The sequence below is a fragment of the Spinacia oleracea genome, chromosome 3 (genome assembly GCF_020520425.1).
Source record: "Spinacia oleracea cultivar Varoflay chromosome 3, BTI_SOV_V1, whole genome shotgun sequence".
NCBI lineage: Eukaryota > Viridiplantae > Streptophyta > Magnoliopsida > Caryophyllales > Amaranthaceae > Spinacia > Spinacia oleracea.
In genome coordinates this window covers 121,654,367-121,669,582 of record NC_079489.1, presented here as the reverse complement: position 1 = coordinate 121,669,582, position 15,216 = coordinate 121,654,367, and the positions used below count along the sequence as shown (strand labels likewise).

The 15,216-nt window shown below is 36.8% G+C and overlaps 1 long non-coding RNA gene across 3 annotated transcripts; it reads right to left on the bottom strand.

Moving 5' to 3' along the window:
- Nucleotides 1-7,997: 7,997 nt before the first annotated feature.
- On the bottom strand, nt 7,998-10,267 carry LOC130469346 (uncharacterized). Of its 3 annotated transcripts, none has more exons than XR_008929835.1 (3): nt 10,073-10,267; nt 9,778-9,901; nt 7,998-8,613 (listed from the first exon to the last, which is right to left on the bottom strand). It is a non-coding gene; the product is annotated as an uncharacterized lncRNA (long non-coding RNA). The 3 variants fall into 3 exon arrangements; XR_008929836.1 differs by having other exon boundaries at nt 7,998-8,261; nt 8,329-8,613; nt 9,778-10,256; XR_008929834.1 differs by having other exon boundaries at nt 9,778-10,267.
- Nucleotides 10,268-15,216: the final 4,949 nt, after the last annotated feature.

The following is a 15,216-nucleotide window of genomic DNA, read 5'->3' as shown; positions in this document are numbered from 1 at the left end:
CAACGAGCGTTGCCTCGCCCAGCCTCGCCAAGCAACTGCTGCGCTACGAAGCAGCGAGCGATGCTGCGCGCAAGCGTGGCTCGGCTTGCTGCGTTTGCGCGTGGCAGCTGCTCGTGCCTTGCTGTGCAATCACTCGTGAGGGGCGATGCTGCCTCGTGGACTCGACGGGGCATGGGCGCAAGCCCATGGCCTCGTCTTGACCCGATTGATGCGTTTTGAATTTAATTTTTTAATTTTCAGTTCGGAAACGATTTTAATTAATTTTAAAATTCGAAATTTAAATTGTTTTCTTGGATTTTAATTTTGAATATTATAATTATTATAAATTTTATTTATACTAATTATTTTACTAAAATTAAATCTTGAATTAATTTAAATTCGTTTAATTCAACTGAAATAAATTAAATTAATGGATTCGATTATAAATATATATGAGCTTTAAATTTTAATTAAATTTGTATGTTTCCGGTTAGACTAGAAATACATTTTTATGTTTAAAATTAGTAAAACATATGAATTTATAGGTTTAAGTGGGAGCATTTTTAGTCATAAACTCTTGATTAGATCTACAAATCCTTTAAGGTTAAACAACTTGATTAGAATTAATAAGTACTGAATAATTGGTAGATTATTGATGCCCTTAATTAATTGCTGCAAATATTTATGTGATGCATAACGTGTTTTACTAACCAGCTATGTGGGCCATTCATGGTAATGAATGGGTGAATGGTATATATTGTATATGTACTGTTTTGCAGGTTATGGAGTGACTAGTATGGCCCAAATAGGATAGAAAATATGGTCTGCGTACCATTAATTTGAATGTAATTGGTCTAATGCACCAAATTTGTTATTCAATTTAAATATGGTCTGCGCACCATCAAATAGTTGTAATTAGTTTAATTATAGCTTATCCTATTTGAAGAAAATGGCGCCTCCCACGGTGAAATTCAAGACGAAGTTACCATTTTCGAGACGGACTTTGAAGTTGAAGCTTCAAGATGAAGTCGGGCCATACTAGATCACATTTATCTTATGCATGTTTTAAGTTATTTATTGCTTTTAAATATGTCTTAAATATGCATGAGATCAAAGCTTGATTATGTTGCATGATTAAGGATTTTAGTTCACTTAAAATCTAACCAACATAGTAAGAGCCTTAAGTTCCAAACTTAAAAATTGAGTTAAAAGGTGACATGCCAAAATAACACTTACTTGGATATCCTTTTTTCATCGATCTTAGTAATAGTTTTCCGCCATAGCGAGGTGTTACTTATCGATACTAAAGGGGTAAGGTACACAAATAATTGTGAGTACATGTTAGTTTTGGTGAAACTCAACGATATAAGTAAGGAGTCCTTTTATGTCGTGGCAAATTCGATAGGTTTTCCTAGCTAATAAGTTTTTAGATGTACCTATCAACCAAGAGTAGTTTCTAGACTATTAGCAAAAGGCTTTTGCTTACCTAAAATATTTTAGAATTGAGTCAATCATAATGTGCTTAATTCTTCAATGATTTTAGGGTCTTGGAATCATTTTATTCACACCTGCCGGAACAATAAATTCGAATAAAATGCCAATGACTTGTTTAAATTGCATGATTGCTTTAATTTTCAAGTTATTATTCATGATAAATGTTTAGACTTCGCATGCTTCAATGTATGTTTTAATTATTGTTTATAATTAAATATCTTGCACTGCAGTAAATTCTTTTAGAAAGGTAACAGTAAATTTCCTCGATTGATAGTGAATCCAAGAACGATTCACGGAAATGAGAGATAATGAGCAATTTAAATGTAAGTTTCTTTTAGTGACTTTTATGGTTGTTTTCGAGTATCAAAATCGAATGGCGAACCGATTGGTGCTTGTGGATTCAAAATACAATGTAGTTTTGAGATCATAAAGCATTGAGTTTAAACGCTCAGCTTTACCAATGGTTAACAACCTAAAATCTTTTTTCCATTTAATTCTCGAATGAGTCTAGTCCCTAGACATTCGAATTGATCGATGCTTAGAAAACTTTAGAAGCTTCTGGTAAGATCATCTAGTTGAAACAAAATATTCAACATAAATTAAAATGGTAAGAACTTTGTTGGAGTGACATTGGACATGTCTAAACAATCTATAAAAGTCAACACTAAAGAATTCAATTCTTAAGACTATAAGAATGGGTACAAGAAATAGGAAAATGAGGAACAAATGAAAGAAATTTTACGATTTCGTTTCTACCTATAAGTTTATGTTTAAAGAGAAGTAACTTAGCAATCAAACTTCCTTGGTATCATATACCGCTTGAGGTTCTTACTTCGGTAATAACTCAAACAATGGAAGCTAGGCTACACTAATGGCCTACAAGTGGGAAATTAAGCATGGCAATGCTACATTAGTTGTAGGGTCATCTGGTTTGTTTTAAGTCCTTTCAAAGGCTGGAAATTAATGGCTATTTTGTTCCATAATCAGCATACCTAAATTTCTGTTTCAAACACAGAAAGACTCACATTCAGAAGAACAAAAACAATGTTTGTTTGTTTATTTGAATGAAATGGTCATTTACGGGTTGAGTCAATATGCTTGATTAAAACAAACAAATCTTTAACAATAAAACTTTACTAGGTTCAAATCAATCTCTTGATTTGAGTTCCACTAACCTTTAGCATTGTTGCTTAGACCATATCAACAAGTTAACATTCAAAAGCTCTATTTTGATGGACTTTTGAAAGTTGATTGATTTCTAGATCAATTTAAGACAACTAGTATTACTTGTTGAAAGTAACAAAAGATATGAACTATTGTTAGAACGCCTAGACAATAGAGTTCAAAGCTAAAGAAAGATTTTATGACTTTATTATTTCACATAGATTTGAGTGAATATAGGTTTATTTACTCAAATGTGATATAAGTTGAATCTGTTTGGCTAGTTCAAAGATTCAGAAGTATAAAATTCACTTGGCAAGAAATCATAAAGATCTAGGTTTAGATCATGTTGTTGATTACTTATACCAAGAATGATCATCAATGATTGTGTGTTGTAATTTCACGATCTAGCTCCATAAGATATGGTATATCTAAGTTGGAATTCGAAGTCGATTAGTACTTGATTCGATCAATGATGGATCATAAAGAACTTTCCTATGATTTCTAAAAACAAAATGCTCAACTACCACCAAACTAAACCAAATTCGTCAAAGCTATTGAAAAGTAATTTCAGAATATCTTTTCATAATATATATCTAGAGAGTTGCTAAACTCAGTGGGAGCTTAGTGTTTGTCATTCGACAAACTAAGGCCCAAGTATAGATATATGTTTCGTTGTGATTTATTCAAATGAGACACAAGGTATTGTTTCTACCACGAATTTTTGAGAAAATAATGTTTGTTTGCTCGAAATAATGTCCTTTTGGAGATTCGTTTCCAAAATGACAAGTGGGAGAAAATAGACCTCGAAAGTCTTTGAGGCGAACAACAAACATAAACGGACATTCCGGAGGCTTTTCGAAGTGCTTCAGAAAATCCGAACTTATTCTTTAAGGACTTTAGAAGTGGCTTTAAAGAATAGACATCTCTTAGAGGACTTACAAGTGCTTCAAGGAGAAAAGAATATTCAAAGGACTCTCAAAGTGCCTGTTGATATTCTATTGTTTGATGTTCTATACCCAAGTAGGCATAGAGTTCAAGTCACTGAAACTATGAGATTCTTCTATTAGATAGTGAAGAAACATGGAGTTCAGGCCAATGAAACTATGAGATTCTTCTATTAGATAGTGAAGAAACCTACAACTTGCAGTCAAACTATTATCATGTAGATTAATGAGTTTGTGACTTGTAAGAAAGCTATGACGAAACCCAGATCCCCTAAAATGGTTAGAGGCCATATATAGACTCAAATGTTTTTAATGGTTAGAGGCCATAAAACATAACCAATGTTTTGATGACAAAATTGAAATTTTGTTGATTTGCAAGAATAGTTTCACACCTATTGGTTGCAAGTTTGATAAAAACCATCAAACATGAAATTGTGTTCACACACAAAGCTAGATTTGTTGCTAAAGGTTACAAGCAAATTCACGGTGTGGATTGTGTTGAAACCTCATGCAAAATCGTAATGCTTAAGTCTATAATTCAAGCACTGATTGCATATTGGTACATATGGCAATTGGATGACAAAACAATTCCTCAATCAAATGTTGGAATAAACTATGTACATGGTATGTCATAGAATTTGTGGATCCAAATAAATGCTTGAAAAGGAAAGCTAGCTTATGAAATCTAAGTACAGATTTAAGCAAGCAATTGGGAATTGGAATTGTATTTTAGTGAAGCTAATAAGTATTTTAGTTTCATAAAATATACATGAATCTTATAGATGTATAAGAAGTTTAGTGGGAGTACATAAAACTTAATTGGTCATATGTGTATCACACACATATCTCTCTATTGTGAAATGACATTCAAATGCTAATGACTTAGATTTAAAACTACTCATCAATGACGGACCAAGGCGAAACTTAGTACATACTGGGTATTAAGATCTATTTACAAATATCTTATATTAATGTTTTGGATTAAGTAATGGCATTTACTAAATCAAACACGAAAGACTCCATTGGAGATATTCGACCCATGTGAATAAATCTAAGTAAAGAATGTTTGAACTATGTATAAGCATTTACTAAGTTAAACATCAAAGAATCTAATGAGATTCTTCACCTATATTATATGTCAATGAATTTAGCTGGATTTAGTATCTACTGAAACTATATGAGCTAAAGTTACATGAATAGAATTCAATTGGGAGTTATTCTACAAAAGAATTTATCATGTATAATATAATATGAGGATCGCCAAAAACGTATCGTATGACTTTAGGCATGACGAACATATACCAATCTCTATCGATCTAAGTGAAGATCAACTAGATTGAGATCAAGAAAAACTTATGGTACTTGAAAATGTACATAGGAATAGTTCTTGATTCAGGGAAATAAAGATATGCTAAATATTGATGCTACACGCATAAACACTGGCAAAGGATCAAGCAAGACCCTTTGGAGTTAACCATTGACAAGGACGAGCTAAAGAGCATCGTGTTTTGAAATGGCAACATGGATTGAAGACCATGAGTTGTTGCGTGGGAAATTAAAAATAATAATTTCTATGTTCAAGATATAGTTGGAAAGTCTTCCGCATATCTGTGAACTGCTTGGATAAGTAAATCCAAACAAAGCATCACTAGCAACCTAAAAAGTTGAAGTAAAAGTACTTGTTGCCTAAGAAGCAATAAAACAGGCTTGTTTTAAAGAGTTCTTCACTGAACTTGTGTAGATCACCTGTCTACTGGCTTGATGGTTCTTCATTGCAAAATGTGTAGAACCACTATCGAAGTAAGAAAGACTAGATCACATAATAAACAAACTCAAAAGATCTTATCATCATATCTCGAAAAACATTCGATGAAAAGGATATTAAGATTGGCAAAGCATGATAACTAAACCTATGCAACAAGTGAGAAGCAACACTCACATTGTAGCACTGGAAATCAAGCGTAGCTTTGAATTCCATGAACTGTTTTAAAGATGGGTTTAAGGCCCATGGTTATAAAACACTGGGGTTGAAATATTTATCATATATCAAATGTATTTTTCATATTCCATTTAATCTTGGTTTAGTATTAAATGATGAGTCCCTTCAATTTGACGATATATTCAAGATAGACTGTCAGGACCAGTCCTGTGACTAAGAAATGTCTATCAAGTGAACTTGAATGTCAAAAGTTGAAAATGGTCCCTGGTCGGAGTTTTCTATAAAATTGGACGCATAGAAAACGTTAGACGACTAGAATGCAAGATGACTAGTAGTTCTGTTTCTTGAACTATGTGGACATGGCAATGTCATAATCATTTGCATAGATACTTACTTTGGGAAGACTAGTATCGGACAGACCTATGAAACTTTACTGTAAGAGATGAAAATCTGTCATAAGTAAATTTCATTAAAATTATTAGACACTAAATCCTCAATACCTGAGTGATTTGAGATTACTTGTTTGAGAACTGGTTGCTTTGACGTTGACCAACCGTCGCACCGTAAAAGGAGGCTATAAAGGCAATGCTCAGGTAATCACCTATCAAACGAAGTCTGATCTCAAGATCTCAAGATTGGGATTTTCCTCCCATAAATCGGGATGAGATGCTTAAAAGTTGTACAAGGCCACTCGGAGAGCTAGAAACTGTGAAATGCATGGCCGTGCTCGGATGAATCATAGGCTATGATTATCTGTTTATTTGATCAGTTGAACTCTGAAACCGAGAAACACCTCTGGACATAATAAGGATGACAACTCTTACCTTATGTTCAAGAGCAAGCATCGAGCGACAAAGGAATTAGGTAATGCACATTTGTCCCTAAGGACAAGTGGGAGACTGAAGGAAATAGTGCCCTTGGTCCAAGTATGCATATAATATTAAGTCTAATAAATGCGGTTCAGTATTAATTAACAAGTTAATAATTCAGTGAGATCAAGTGAGCTGAATGCCTAGCTAGAGGTCGTTTCAGTTCAAGTGGAATTAATTATATTAATCCACAACTTACTCTTGACTGAACCCGTAGGGTCACACAAATAGTACGTAAACGGATCAAGTATTTAATGGCATTAAATACTCCATCTATGGATATTCGGAATCGACGAATCTTGGTTTCAGTGGGAGCTGAGATCGTCACAAGCAAGAAATGAATACTCCAGAAAACGATGATATTGCCGGAAATGGAAATATGGATCGTATCGGAAATATAAATATTATCCAAGTCGTAAATGTTGCCGGAAACGGAAACATGGTACGTGTCGGAAAATATTATCGGAAATGGAAATATTAACGGAATCGGAAATATTGCCGGAAACGGAAATATTGTCAGAATCGGAAATATTATCGGAATCGGAAAATAATTCCGGAAACGGAAATATTAAATATTTTTTCGAAATGGAAATTAATTCCGGAATCGGAAATATTAAATATTGTTCGTATCGGAAATGAATTCCGGAATCGGGAATTTAATCGGAAGCGTATCGTACGAATTAGCATCGGACGAGGCTCGTTAGACGAAAGCCCAACACGAAGCCAGGCCATCGCCCAGCAAGCCACATGCATCACCATCACACGCCAAGCCTCGACCAGGCCCAGCCAAGGCCTCGGGCGCGCGCGCGGACACAGGCAGCGAGCATGGGCCGAGCGATGTGCGCTCAGCGTAGGCCGCAAGGCCTGCGCGAGTGTGCGGTGCTCGTGCGATGCTCGTGTGCGTGCTATACGAATCCTAAAGCTATCAGGATTCGATATATGATTAAATCCTAATCCTAATAGATTAAGTTTATTATTTAGAATTCAAGTTGGATTCTAATTAATAAATCCAAATCCTAGTAGGATTATAATTCCTTTTCCATACCTCTATAAATAGGAGCCTAGGGTCATAATTTATAGACACAATTGAAGTATTCTAAAGGTAAGATTTTGAAGAAAAATCAGCCATACACTTGCACCTAAAATAGCCGAAATTCCTAAGCAACCTTAATGGCGATTCTAGTTGGTCAAGCTTAAGGCGGATCCGGACGTGCTGTGGACTATCTACGGAGGGACGACACTTGGAGTCCTAAAGACTTGTTCTTGTTCGGTTCGGGCGCAGCTAGGGAGGGCACGCAACAAAGTGTATGCATCTAAACTATGCTAAATGATTATGTGTAAATAATATGCTTTAATTCCTGGCTTTATGGTTTTTCCGCATGATTTTTGTTTTGTCATATGAATCATAACCTAACAAATACAAGTTGCACTAGGTAGCATAGAAAAAACAGAAACAAGAACCACAACATTAAGGCATTTATCCTTTGAGTTTAGGAGCCTGCAAGCACCTCAAACAAGATGTAACCTGAATCTGTTTCACCAGCACAGAACTATCCTTAATTAAGGTTTACTTTTAGGGAGGTTTAATTTACATTTATAGATACTTAGTTTACGTTATGAGAATTCATATATTTGGATTAAATTGCACTGCAAAAACGTCCTTGTTCACTTGTTATACCAATGTATATTAATTTACTTTTACTTTTAAAGATACTTAATTTACTTTTACTAAATGTCTGTTTACTTAAAAATAAAAATTCTAGCAAAAAGTATTGACTAATAAAGTTCCTCTGCAACCATGTTGAGAATAGGATCGACAATAAGCTGTTTTTTGTTTGCTTTAGAAGATTGTGAACCCAATGGTGAATATCCCTGTGGAACAACAAGTTTAGTAAACAGTCTATTTAGTTTTTCAAGCAAAACTGCAAATGAAACTTACAGATAGATGAATGCTCAGCTCTTTGATCTACAAAATTCATGCAGCTTTGTTTGTTGCCACATAGGATGACATTCCACTTGGTTTACAGCAGGAGGAACACGAGCAACTTTCAGAAGGCCGGTCATCTAGTTTATTCAAAGAAAAATTGCTAACACCTATTGCTAGAACCCTACCTGAATAACAAAGTGCCTCCATTGATTTCCATGTACTAGGTATGTCTGCGAGAAGATATCTCTCAGGATTATCACCACTTAATCCTTTTTTCACCTTTATTGTCCAGTGGACCTTTCATAAAACAATAATATCCCGGAAAAAGAATAAATGGAGAAATCAGAAAAGACGGATAAAAAACTCTAATGTATTTTCTTGATTAAAACAAGTCACATAAAAGATTGAAGGCCACATATTACACGATTACAATTTTAGTTTACTTTTAGAGAGATATCGTTTACCTTATGAGAAATTTAGTTTACTAGTTCAAGGGTGAAAAAATTACATTTTGGTTTGCCTTTTATTATTTCTTCTCTGCAAAAACAGGGTAAAAATAAGTTTATTTTAGGATAGAAACACGTTAATCACTTTTCTTATATCATTTGAATATTTAGTTTAAGCCTTTTGTAGCAAACACTGACAAAAGGCTAGCTTAATCATCAGTTTACTTTAAGAGATATAAGTTTACTTTTGTTTAATTTTTATTTACTTTAACACATTTTTAGTCTAGCCTACTGATTCACTTCTAATAAGTTTCAATCTAATTTAAAAAACAGGAGAACTACAGGGGAGAAAAAATGCAATTGTGTTTGCTAGTCATCTGTCCCAAATTGAGGATGAAAATATTACACCTAACAGTCAAAGCATAGCCAAACTATGTGCAAAACAGACCCTAGCAGACCAAATTTTACACTGGCCAGCAGGCACAACTTTAACCCACCAGTCACGCTAGTCAAGTCAGGCAGAACAAGAAGAAGCTGCTGCTGTAACGTAATTGGAAAAACGAACTGGCTACGTACCAAACAACATTCAGCACACTTGAGTTAGGCCTAAAAATTGAATTCAAAATTCGTTTGCAACCTTTCTTAAATATCACATACTTGAGTTCGATAATTCAGTAAAAAAAACCAGCTAAAATCATTAAAAAAATATATACAAATTCAAGCATAAAAAAATCCAGGTAAGAATTAACTCAAAATCACCTTAAGTTATAGCTAACAAACTTACAAAAATTTACAGAAATTAAAGCGTCAAAATATCCTAACAATTGACTTAAAAAATTACTTAATTCAGAATTATAGGTTGCTAATTTGCAGCTAATTGAACAACAAACTTTTGGATAATATTACTGCCGAAAATTGATTCAATCAATATGCAAAGATCAAAGCAAATTTATCAATGAAATTTTTTGAAATTTAAAACCTAGAAATCTAATTCAATCAAATTAGCAAGTAATACCTGCGTTCGAGATCAACTTTTCAGATCCATGAGGAATTCAGCGCCGCATAATTCGATTTCGCAAAAAATCGACTGAATTTGTAACTTAATATTGACAAAAGTATCAAATTTTGAGACCAAATTTCTGAAATTATGAAGCAAAATGAAGAGTGAGAAATTGCAAAATGAAGAGTGAGTAATTTGCAGAAATTTGAGCAACATACGCAGATAGTTGAGTTTATTTTCAAGCAAATTCGACATAAAAACAATTAAAGGAACAAAATCGAAAGAAATCGAAAGAAGAATGTAAAATTACGACATAATTTGCTGTTTTTGCAAGTGTATTTCAAGCAAATTCGTTGAGGAGAGAGATGAGTGTGTTTGAAATTGAGTGAGGAGAGAGAAATTGACGTGAGTTATTGTAGAGAGGGAAAATCAGTTCAATCAGGATTCAGGAGGGAGAAAGGGAACCCGCTCCAAATTCATTTAATTCGCGAGATTTGATCTCAGACGTCCGTTTTATTTTAATCTAACGACTACTAGAGGTTCTCATTATAAGATTAGTTCTCATCTTAAGGGAGGTTCTCACCAGAACCTGATTATATATATATATATATATATATATATATATATATATATATATATATATATATATATATATATATATATATATATATATATATATATATATATACACACACACGTAGTAAAAGGTAAGAGAAGAAATGACTTACCCCCCTCCTGGGTCAACCTAGCATAGATTTGTAGGCTAAACACCTTGAAAGTGGGGTAGTAAGAGGAAGCATTTATTTCCAAATTCAGAAATTTACTCCAATAAAAAGGTCAGGCATGCCCTTAATTCTTCTCGTTTTTGTTGTATTGTAGAGGGCAGCTTGGTAACTTTGAGAGAGACTTTGTTACCAAATATCACCACCCCTCTGTCAAAAAATGAGCCCTGCATTGCGATTGGTGGGTGTAATTTCTATTCCCCTCCACTGCCTTGCTGTAACTCCTTCAGAAAACCCCAAAATCTAAATGAAGAAACACTTTTGTTAACCACCTCATTTACTCACTTTCCCAAAGTGGGTTATATAAATAACCCCCATATTTCCCAACCACCAAAACAAAAAACTTCAGTGAAAAGTCTCTTTCCCCACTCAAATATTCTCTTGCCCAACCGTGCAACCACAAAAATCCAAAATATGGACCACAAAAATATCAACCTTGCTGATCTGGAGTTCGAATCTGATGATCCCGGGTATTTGCTTAACCCGGATTTTGAAGTTACTCTTACTGAGAGAGACAGATTTTTGTTCCCCTCAAGCCCTCAAAATGACCCATTTGTTCCCCATGGAGGCCCACCTTCGCCTATTTCCCAGGCCGCTACAAACTCTCCTCCAAATTTGTTGGACTCTCGAGCTCTAGAAAGTGGCCCATTGGTCCCCTCTAGTGGGGAGATGAACCCTATGGGTGTTTCAAGAAACCCTAGTATGGAACTAACCCCTATCCATATTCCAACCTTTCCATTCTCTTCCTTTGAAATTTCAGAACTATTAAGCCCATCTTTCTCCTCCATAAATTCCGCAGAAGTCGACAACTTCCAGCAAAATATCTCCCCTAGGGTTAGCTTGTTAACTCTGTTGCCGTTCCCAGTTTACTGCCCCCCACCACCACCAAACTCTCCAAAGTCTGATCTTTCTTTTGACTCGGCCTTATCGGAATTCCCGTTGATTGACTGTGAAGAAGACATGATGAACTCCATCAAAAGCCTGAAGTTCTGCAACACCTCGTCGGAATGCGAGGATGATTCGTCCGACTATGTCCCCTTAACCGATGATGGGTCGAAAAAAATCTGTTAAGTACTTCAAGAGAAAGAAGCAAGTGGAGAAAGGTAAGAAAGTCATTGGGAAAAAGGGGTGGAGGCCAAAGGGAATGCTTGCGTTTGAGCTCCACAAGGGTGACCCGGTAAAAGATGAGAAAAAGAAGGGCAAGAGAGCTGCGGGGAAGCTAGCAGCAGCAAACGATGATGAAGCTTCGACCTCGAAGCCGAGAAAGAAGGTCAAGAAGCAGAGAAAGTATAAGGGGAAGGGCAAGATGAAGTTTGGGTTGAGTGACAGTGACTGTGCCGCTGAGTTTATGTCGAGTGAAGGTCCTACTTCTGATGAAGATGGTGCGTCTGGCCATAAGCACTCTTCGGAGTTTATATGAGTATCCTGGCATGGAACTGTAGGGGGGTGTCGGATGGTGTTTCACCCTTGTTTAGCTTCATTAGTAATATAGCAGCGGCTAGTAATGTTGATTTTATTTTTCTCCAAGAAACTAAGTGTAATGTTAGTTCCTTAAAACCTTTCTTTTCCCTTAGAGGATTTAAGAGCTGTACGGGTAGTGATAGTGTAGGAAGTAGTGGGGGACTGTTCCTATGTTGGTCCCCTAGGGTAGAAGTTTCAGTTGTCTCTACCTCGGCAAATGTCATTTTCTGTAAGGCTAAGGCCACTTTTAACTATGAATTCTATGTTGCTTTTGTGTATGGATCACCCTACTTAGAAGATAGGTTGGTAGTGTGGAATGAACTACAATCGTTGATAACGGCAGTTCATGATGATGGAGTGGTGGTCATTGGCGATTTTAACCAGATTGAAACATCATCGCAAAAAATGGGAGGGTCTTCGCATATACAGGGGCAACGTATGTTTTCGGATTGGAAATTCAACTGCCAATTGACTGAAATACCGTATTATGGAGTGGATTTCACTTGGAGTAATAATAGACAAGACAATGATCTCATCCTAGAAAGGCTCGATAGATGTTATGCGAATGAGGCGTGGAGATCTTTGTTCCCGGATGCTATGCTTTGTAATCACCCCATATTCTTGTCAGATCACAACCCTATTATTCTTAAACTCACAAAGTCTACGAGAAAAAGGAACACCCCATATAAACTTGAAGCTTGGTGCCTAGAGAATGAGGAAATTAAAATCATAATCGAAGACATTTGGTCACGGAAATTCCATGGCTCGAAGTTGTTTTCAATCCAAGCTAGACTTCGGCAAATTGTGCGGCATTCGAAGAGATGGTGTTTAGATTTTAAGAAAAACTTGGGTTTAAATTGGAGTGTGTTCGAGGAGGAGCTGGAGAAGCTTCAGTCTGTGGCCTCGTCGACCTTGGTTGGCGGAAATATGGCTGACCAAAGGAGGGCAATTGTCTCCAAAGCTGAAGACCAATGGTGGTATTGGAAACAAAGAGCCAAATGCAAGTGGGATGCGTTCGGGGATCAAAGCTCTAAATTCTTCTTCAAAAGTGTCAAGGGTAGAGCACAGAGAAATGATATTCGAGGGATTAAAGCTCAAAATGGTGCTTGGATTTCGGATGCAGGGGAAATAAAGCAAGCTTTTAAGAGTCATTTCCAAAGCATTCTCCAAAATTCAGCGCAATACCCATCATCGATTGATCAGGAGTGGATTAGGGGGTTGACACCTCTCTCTGACTCTCATATTTCTATGCTCCTAACCTCGTTTTCTAATGCAGAGATCAAAAAAGCGGCGTTTAGCTCGAAGCCACTCAAATCTCCAGGACCTGATGGAGTCCCCCAGTCTTTATCCAGAAGTATTGGGGCATGGTGGGGCCGGATATCTGTGATGTCGTTCATTCATTTTTCGAATCGGGTACCTTCTTAAAGAGGTAAACAGGACTTACATCACTTTAATCCCGAAAGAAGCAAGGCCAGAGGAGTTGAGTAAATTCAGACCAATACGTCTATGTAATTCAACGTACAAGATCATCTCCAAATGCATGGTTAACATATTGAAAGTGATTATGCCAGACGTTGTTGCAGATTATCAAAATGCCTTTGTCCCTGGGAGATTGATGGTGGATAATTGTTACATGGCATCGGAGTTGATGGCTTATGTTAGAAAGAAAAAGAAAGGCAAAGAGTTTGCTGCAATTCTCAAGGTGGATCTCAGCAAGGCTTATGATAGGGTTCGTTGGGATTTCCTCGAAAGTATTCTAGTGGCAATGAGATTTCCCGAAGTTTGGGTCCATCGAATCATGCAATGTGTGTCCACTGTTTCATACTCAGTTCTAGTCAACGGGGAGCCGTCAGCCTCCTTTGTGCCCTCTAATGGGCTTCGGCAGGGAGACCCTTTGTCTCCATACTTGTTCATTCTATGTATGGAAGTTTTGTCGAAGAGATTGAGTGTTCTGCAGGCTAAGAAGGAGATTGCAGGGTTGAAAATTGCTAGGGGTTCACCCCATATATCTCACTTGTTCTTTGCGGATGACGCTCTATTCTGCTTTAAAGCAAAGCCGGACTCGTGTCGCACCTTGAGGGATTGCATTGATGCATTTTGTGGTATGTCAGGAGAAATGATAAATTTTGACAAGTCCTGTGTCATTTTCAGCCCCAACACCCCCTCAACATTCATTCGACTTCTAAGGAGGCCCCTAGGAGTGAAAAGTGATACTAAACTGGGGACTTATTTGGGGTGCCCCATGGATGTGGATGGAAGATCGACGTCTCAACTAGCTCAAATTCATGAGAAACTGCTCCAGAAGGGCTGAGTTCTTGGAAATTTATGCACCTATCTCAAGCTGGAAAACTCGTGTTAATAAACGGTATCCTGGTTGCCTTATCAGCTAACATACTATCTCTTTATCTTGTTCCAGCTTGGTTATCAAAGAAAATAACATCCACAATCATGCGATTTTGGTGGAGCTCCTCTATAGACAAGAGACCGATTTATTGGAGGAAGAAAGAGCTATTGTTTAAGCACAAGCATGATGGAGGGTTAGGGATAAGGAGCTTTGGTGCAGTTAATGTGGCAATGTTGGAAAAACAAGCTTGGAGGCTTGCTAAGGATCGATCTCTTTTGGCTAGTAAACTCTTTTGTTCGAAGTATGGTAAGGACCCGGTCGAGTTAGGGTATTCTGGTTCGAGCATCTCAAATGCTTCGTGGGCTGCAAGAAGTATGGTTCGAAGTGTGGCAAGCTTGAAAGGAGGCATCCGAAAGCTCATAGGGGATGGGAGATCAACACATATTTTGGATGATGTGTGGCTTAGTTCGGGCAAGGCGGTTCCTAAATATCCTAATCGAACACCGCTCTCGGTACAGTGGGTGGCAGATCTTACTCTCAACTCCAGCCAATGGAACCACTCCTTGATTTGGGCCGATTTCTCTGAGGATACCGCTTTGGGAATTTTCGCCTCTAAACTTCCTGTTGCGGGAACAGATGATGGGTTCTATTGGAGCAATACAAAGAATGGGCAAATGTCGATAAAATCAGCTTATTGGTTTCTTGTTAACCAACAGTCTCAAGCTGGGAACTCATTCTGGAAGTGTCTTTGGAGACGGAATATCCCACCAAAATGGAAAGTTCTTTGCTGGAAAGTGATTAATGGGGCCATCCCATCTAGGGAGAACTTGAAGAAAAGAGGGATTAATGTGCAAGGCTTATGCCCTA